General features: G+C 47.9%; 1 long non-coding RNA gene across 2 annotated transcripts; it reads right to left on the bottom strand.

Annotated features, from left to right (window-relative positions):
* Positions 1-2,324: 2,324 nt before the first annotated feature.
* On the bottom strand, positions 2,325-5,746 carry LOC123457752. 2 transcript variants are annotated; one of them, XR_006635136.1, is made up of 3 exons: positions 5,658-5,746; positions 3,763-3,833; positions 2,325-2,725 (listed from the first exon to the last, which is right to left on the bottom strand). It is a non-coding gene; the product is annotated as an uncharacterized LOC123457752 (long non-coding RNA). The 2 variants fall into 2 exon arrangements; XR_006635137.1 differs by having other exon boundaries at positions 2,325-2,720.
* Between the last annotated feature and the right edge of the window lie 2,136 nt (positions 5,747-7,882).

The following is a 7,882-nucleotide window of genomic DNA, read 5'->3' as shown; positions in this document are numbered from 1 at the left end:
AAAAAATATTTTTTATTTTATTTATTATTTGCAAGCAGAAAGAGATAGAAGAGAAACAGAGAGAGAATGCCATGCTAGGGCTTCCAGCCACTACAAACTCCCGATGCATGCTCCTCTGCACGTCTGGTTTTACATGGGCACTAGGGAATTGATCCATGATCATTAGGCTTTGCAGGAAAGCACCTTCATCATTGCAACATCTCTCTGGCCCCTATTTTTTTTTTAACTTTTTGTTATTGTGTTTTTAAGTTAGAGTCTCACTCTAGCCTAGGCTGATCTGGAATTCACTTTATAGTCTCAGGGCGCCTCAAACTCATGATGATCCTCCTACCTCTGCCTCCCAAGTGCTGGGATTAAAGGTGTGCACCACCACACCCAGCTTTTAAATTTTTATTTTATTTGTTTGAGAGAGAAAGAGGCAGATAGAGAGAGAAGGGCATGCCAGGGCCTTCAGCCATTGCAAATGAACTCCAGACACATGTGCCACCTTGTGCATCTGGCTTATGTGGGTCCTGAGGAATCGAACCTGGGCCCTTTAGCCTTGCAAGCAAGCACCTAAACCGCTAAGCCATCTCTCCGGCCCTTGTTTGTTTGTTTTTTGAGGCAAGATCTAACTCTAGCCTAGGCTGACCTGGAACTCACTCTGTAGCTCAGCCTGGCTTTGAACTGGTAGTGATCCTCCTATCTCAGCTTCCTTGAGTCCTGGGATTACAAGTGTGAGCCACCACACCTGGAAAAATTCCTTTTTTAAAAAAATTTATATATTTATTTACAGGGAGAGAGAGAGAGAGAGAGAGAGAAAATGAATGAGAATTGCAGGGCATCTTGCCAAGGCCAATGAACCCCAGACACATGTGCCACTTTATACATCTGGCTTTATGTGGGTATTAGGAAATCAAACCCTGGGCCATTAGGCTTTGCAAGGAAGTGCCTCTAATTGTGAGCCATCTCTCTAGCCCAAGATCCCTACCTTGAAGCCAGTGGCCCAGCACATGCAGGCTCTAGGGTGGCAATGTCAGACCTCAGGCCTGGGTGACTGAGAACAGCTTTAGCTGCCTGGTGAGCAGCTGCCGCTCTGCTACACGGCACGTCTTTCTTTCTTTCTTTTTTTATTATGGACATACTTAGTATGGATACATCATGTGTTGATACCATCCTTTCCCTTGTCCCTGTACCACTCCTTCTGCTGGAGGCCCTCCTCAGTGGGGTTGCTGGTATTCCCTGTGGGGTTGTGGGTTATGCATTGTCCACACAGGATTTCTAATAAACCAGGAAGGCATTTCTGTGATAAGCTCCTATGAGCTATATCCATGTCCTGACCCCTGGTACCTGTGAACATGACCTTAGATGTAAAAAGTATCCTGAAGATATATATATATAATTTAGGATCTGTGGGTTGGAGAGATTGCTTTTTTGTAAGGTGCTTGCCTGCCAAAGGACCCAAGTTCGATTTGCCAGGACCCACATAAGCCAGATGCACGAGGTGGTGAACGTGTCTAGAGTTTGTTTGCAGTGGTTGGAAGCCCTGGCATGCCCATTCTCTCTCTCTCTGTATCTGCTTTTTTCTCTCTCTTTAATAAACAAAAATACAGATAATAAAATATAATTTGGGCCAGGCATGGTGGAGCATGCCTTTAATCCCAGCATTAGGGAGGCAGAGGTAGGAGGATCACCATGAGGCCACCCTGAGATGACATAGTGAATTCCAGGTCAGCCTGGGCTAGAGTGAGACCCTACCTCAAAAAATAATAATAATAATAATAATAAAATAAAAAACAAAATATAATTTAGGAGCTTTGAGATAAAGAGGTCAATCTAGCTTTTTCAGGTGAGCCCTAAACCCAGTGACAAATGCCTAAGAGATGTGAGGAGAGACAGGAGAAAACCCTTGATCATGAATGTAATGTTGGCAGAAGCCAGGGATCACCTGGAGCCACCATAGGCTGAAAGAAACAAGGATGCATTCTCTCCCAGAGCCTTCCATGGAGGCTAGCTCTGGAAAAACCTGGACTTTGTAGACTTCTACCTTCTAAATGCGAAGAATAAATTTCTTTTCTTTCTTTCTTTCTTTCTTTTTTTTTACTATGTTATTTATTTATTTGAGAGACAGAGAGAAAGAGACAGATATATATAGAGAGAACGGGTGCGCCAAGGCATCTTGCCACTGCAAATGAACTCCAGACACATGTGCCACCTTGTGCATTCGGCTTTACATGGGTACTGGGGAATTAAACCCATGTTGGAAGGCTATCCAAGCAAGTGCCTTGAACCACTGAGTCATCTCTCCAGCCCCAAATTTCTATTGTTTTAAGCTACCCAGTTTGTGGTCCTTTGTTCCTATAGCCATGGGAAATAAATACCCTTGGTCTTCACATCTATATAATAAAATTCTCTATACTCCTAAAAAAGAACAATAGCTAATATGTGCTAAGCACCCACTATGTACCAAACACTGTAACAAGCATTAAGGAAAGAAAAGCACAGGAGGTACCAGGCACTGAGTGAGTGCTTCCGCATGCTTTTTCACTTCATCAGAGAAAATCCCAATGCAGTCTTCTCCTTCATGGTGCAAGGTGGCGTACTAAGAAGGGGTGATACATGGAACTTCTCCTCATTGAGTCGTCATGGTTGGGACAGCAGTGATCTGTGATGCTCCAGGTGGTTTCTCTTCAACGCCACTCTCCTTGATTTACAACAAGGCATCCTGTGACTTAGGAGACCTGTTCTGTGTGTAGTCAGTGACAAAAGAAAAGGATCAGAGACGACATGAGGGCCTGGTAGACGCCAACACTCTACCGCTTCTAATGCACCTAGCCATTGTGTTTGGCCTTCTGAGATGTGGTACAGTCAATGCGTTTGTGCCTGGGCTCTGGGCTCAGACCATGGACCATTTGGAATTCTGGCTGTGCCCCTTACCAGGTAAACAATCTTGGGAAAGCCACCTGGCCACTCCAAATTCTATTATTTATTCATAAGTAGGGGTGAAAATAGTTCCTTTTTTTATAGGATTTAATGGTTGGTTTTTTTGTGGGGGTCTGTTAAGCAGTATAAACATAGTTCCAGCCTTGGGCTGGAGAGATGGCTTAGTGGTCAAGGCACTTGCCTGCGAAGCCAAAGGACCCAGGTTCAATTCTCCAGGACCCACTTAAGCCAGATGCACATGGTGGCACATACATCTGGAGTTTGTTTGTGTGCCCATTCGCTCTCCCTCTTCTTTTCCTCTCAAGTAAATAAATAAATAATAATAATAATTTTAGAAAATAGTTCCAGCCTCATACACTTGAATGAGGTGGCACATCTAAACCCTTTACATGTTGTCTGGTTCATGGAAAGTGTAAAGTAAGTGAAGTAGTAGCTGTTACAATAATAATTATGATTAGCTCCTTACTACCCTGCATAACCTTGTGTCGGAGCCGGAACACTGGTTCATTTTGCAGTTTGACGTGATTCATTGTCTGTCATCTTCCATGGAATGAATGTGAGAAGAGCAGTGGGAGTCAGTGAAACATGGAAGCAAATTAAATTTCAGCCAGAATAATCCATCTTCAGGGATGATAACAGAAGCCACCCTTACTGAGAAGGTACTTTGCTAGCCCTCGTGGACCTCTTCAGAGAAAAGGCCATCCACCACGCCGTCCCACATCAGTTCTCATGAGCCCCGTGCTTCCCCCCCGGATGTCTGACATCGGCAACCCATTTGTAGTGTTCCCCGGTTAGCTGGCATCCCACAGGATGACGTCACTCCCCGTGATTGTCTCTCACCCATGTGATGCTGGCTCACTCCAGTTCATTTCAGGTGCTTCTGCGTGCACTTGTGTGTCTCCATTTCCAGCCTAAATTAGCAAAATGTCATTAGGGTGCATGCTGCATATTTTTAGTGCTATAAGTCATCAAAACACAGGATAGCTGGGCATGGTGGTGCACACCTTAAATCCCAGCACTCAGGAGGCCGAGGTAGAAGGAACACAGAGAGTTCAAGGCCAGCCTGAGACTATGTAGTAAGTTCCAGGTCTGCCTTGGCTAGAGTGAGACTCTACACACACACACAATAACCCTCCTTCAAAAATAGAAAATCAGGGATGGAGAGATTGCCTAGTGGTTAAGGCACTTGCCTGCAAAGCCAAAAGACCCAGGTCTCACGTAAGCCAGATGCTCAAGGTGGTGCATGTGTCTGGAGTTCATTTGCAGTAGCTGGAGGCCCTGGTGCACCTATTCTCTCTATCTGCATGCCTCTCTCTCTCTCTCTCTCTCTCTCTCTCTAATAAAAAAAAATGCTACCTGACACACAAAATGGTTCATGTGTCTGGAATTTGTTTGAAGCAGCACTAGGGCCCTTTTGTGGCCATTTTCATTCTCTTGTCTCTGTCTCTGTCTCCCTCTCTCTCCCTGCTTTCAAATAAAAATATTTTTTAAAAAAATAGAGAATCAGACCACTATATTATATGTTCGTTATAGAGCCCCTTCAGAGTTCAGGAAGAAACTATTAGGGAAAGAGAGCATGGCTGGGAAATCGAGCCCAAGTGAATTGACTTTGGACATCTAAACCTTTGGAGCCTTAATTGCCTTTGCTGTAAAAAGAAGACATCGAATCCCATGATCTCTTCTGCCCATAGACAACTGGACATTGAGCTCTACTCTGTATAAGACACACAATGATAGAGACAAGGACTCACTGTCATGGAGCTAGAGTGGTAGTCAAGAAGACAACAGATAGAGAATAACCTTGATAGTGAAGGGGAATCATGATTAAAAAATGATGATGAGATAGTGCCTTCCATGGGAAGAGGAGCCACTTTTGATGGGAAGGTCAGGGAAGACTCCTGGGCAGGCAACAAGGAGTCTGGGAATTGGGTGAGACAATCCAGCCGCAGGCTGAAGAAATAGTTACCAAAGTTACAGACATTCACGGGCAAATAGTCTGGGTCTACAACACAGGAGCCACTGAGCTGGCCCAGATGGGGAAATGCCGTCTGTATACTGTGATCGCATAAACCCTCCAGGGCCTGTGAAGGGCCAAGATCTGGCTCCTTCCCTACAAACATTTGTGAGTGCCTATTGCATGCGAGGCTCATCGCCTCTCAGCCTAACCCGCGCTCAGAGCCAAGTGTCTGGAGGCAAAAAGAGGAAAGCGCACTGACCTTTCAGAGCAGCAACGACAGTGATAAATGGAGGGGATTTGGACGCTGGCCCTTGACTATAACAGGAAACAGGCAGACTGGGAACTAGGGCGCGTGTTCTGAAGCTTAAGTTTCACCAACTGTGCATTTTCTAGAACTGTTTGCTCATGCGGGAGCAGGACAGGAATTTGGACCTCAGGACTGCCCTACTGGACTTATAGGTGACAGCTAGCAGCCTAGGTCTCTGGGCCCAGCAGACATAGGCAGACTCACACACCTACCTGAAGGCATCTGCTAGGGGTGGGCCAGCCTAGCAGGCACAGGGTGATTCAGGCCACATAAAGGGGCTGATCTGGCAGACAAAATACTTGGGTCACAGGTCCCAGCAGTGCCTACATGGTCAATCTAGCTGAGCCCCTGCTAAAGGCCAGGTACAGTGGCGACTCCTCACATAGGGCACCCGCTGGGCCTCGGCATGACCCCTCGGGGAATCGCAGCTGTCACCCCTCACGCTCACAGCTGAGAGATTTTGCAACTTACCTGAGATCGCACAATGGCGTGGAGCAAGCTGGTCATTTCAAGTTCCTGTTCTATTCTCAAACAGCTCAGAAGTTAAATGGGAATGGAAATCGTGTGTGCTGTGCAGACTGTGGAAGGCTCAAACAAGATGAGAAGGTGCTTGGTAAACATTAACAAGCTATTCTAGAGTCTGTCCGTCCCAGTGCCTTCCCCAAGCACAGCTGACCTCTATGAGTTTCTTGCTCTGCCCCCCAGTCACACACCCATGTCCCACTCTCCCACCCTGGTGGAGAACATCCACCTGCATCCACACACTGAAGCTGCCCCCTGCCTGTGCTGCCCTGGAGGTATGGGTACAGTATCCCCAGCAGCAGCAGAATGTCACCAGCCTCCCTCCAAGGATATCTTAGCTGCAGGCCAGCAGAGTGGGGAGGACGCGTGGAAAATCTGAGATGCTTTTCTTTCTTGGGAAGAAAGCCAAGTATAGTTCTCTGGAATTCTGTAAACTCTACACCCTGGGAAGACTTGGTTTACAAAGAAAATGGAGAGAAAAAATCCTTTACTATTTGCTTAGTAAGTTGGGTTGGCAGAGCCAGAGCCAGAGCCAAACCCTACATACTTTGCCTGACTTGCTGCTTCCAAAACAGGCCTTGGTTCCAGGAGAGGTCCCGCAAACCTTCAGACAGCCTGATTTCTCTGTAGGCCACTCTCTGACCTACTTCATAGCCCCATCTATCCCCATGGTCTGTGGTTTGGTTTCTTGGGCCTTAAAGGCCTAATGGTCAGGAGAAAGTAGGGCTCAAGATCTTTCTCTGCACAGAAGCTTCCTTACTTCCTTTTCCTTCAACCTCTACCATGAAACTTGAGTCAGGGTTACTGACCCAAGAACATCGCCTCCAGGTGGCCTTCCCTAGCCCTGGGGTGGGGGGTCAGGCCTCTTTCCCAGGGGGTATTTTTTTTTAACATTTTATTTTTGAAAGAGAGAACATGTCAGGGCCTCCAGCCATTGCAGATGAACTCCAGACCCATGTGACACCATGTGCATCTGGCTTACATAGGTTCTGGGGAATCCAACCTGGGTCCTTAGGATTTGCAAGCAAGTGCCTTAACCGCTAAACCATCTCTCCAGCACCACCATCCCCCCCCACACACACACTGAATTTTTACATCTTTTTTTTACATTTTTTGTTTATTTTTATTTATTTATTTGATAGTGACAGACAGAGAGAAAAAAAGGTAGAGAGAGAGAGAGAGAATGGTCATGCCAAGGCCTCTAGCCACTGCAAACGAACTCCAGATGCATGCACCCCCTTTTGCATCTGGCTTACATGGGTCCTGGGGAAACGAGTCTTGAACTGGGGTCCTGAGGCTTCACAGGCAAGTGCTTAACTGCTAAGCCATCTCTCCAGCCCCCACACTGCATTTTTAACCTGGCCATGAGCTAGTCATCCAGAGGCTTCTCAAGAGCAGACACAGGCACTATCACTGCGGAATCGCCAATGTGATATCTCAACAAGGCCGATGAAAACCTCCTCCAGCCTCCAGTGAAGTATCCAGGGGCTTGTTGCCAATTCAGGTCCAGAAGATGGCGGCGTAGGTAGCACGCCAAAGCAGCCTAGGGGGGAAAAAGACCAAAAAAACTCAGCAAAATACACACTTTTACTAAAAAGTGAGGTGTATAGGAAATTAAAGCGGCAGCGGAGAAGTAGAAGAGTTATAGAGCATCCAGAGCCTGCACAGGCGCGAAAAGCGGCTCCGGCAGCTCGGCCAACCGCTCGCGGCCGCGGCGCAGCAGAAAACCGCCGGACTCGGCTTGAGCCGCAGGAAAAGCCAGGTGCGGGATTTTCCCCTCACACCGCGCTCTCCGCAACTCGGGAAACGTGAGGGGAGAGCGGCAGCGAGCAGGGGAGGAGCAGACCGCGAGGTAGAAGAACACGTGGAGCCGCGAGACAACCAGAGCAGCCGCGGCTCCCTCCCCTCCCCCACTGCCTGAGCCCAGCTCCAGCGAACAGAGCAGCAGCCCGGGACCCGGCCACGCCAACTTGGGCTGACAACGGGACCCAAGCAGGAGCAGAGTTCGGGAGCAACATCAGCGGCTCCAGCACCGGTACCAGCGGCCCCAGCAGCAGCAGACCCAGGAGCGGCAGCAGCGGCAGATCCCGCAGCAGCGGCTTCGGGGGGAGCAGCGGCAGTGGACACGGCAGCGGCAGCTTCAGCAGCGGTGGTGGCTCCAGCAGTGGCAGCTA

This window comes from Jaculus jaculus, chromosome 1 (assembly GCF_020740685.1).
Source record: "Jaculus jaculus isolate mJacJac1 chromosome 1, mJacJac1.mat.Y.cur, whole genome shotgun sequence".
In the NCBI taxonomy this organism is placed as follows: domain Eukaryota; kingdom Metazoa; phylum Chordata; class Mammalia; order Rodentia; family Dipodidae; genus Jaculus; species Jaculus jaculus.
This window is presented reverse-complemented; position numbering and strand designations above follow the sequence as displayed.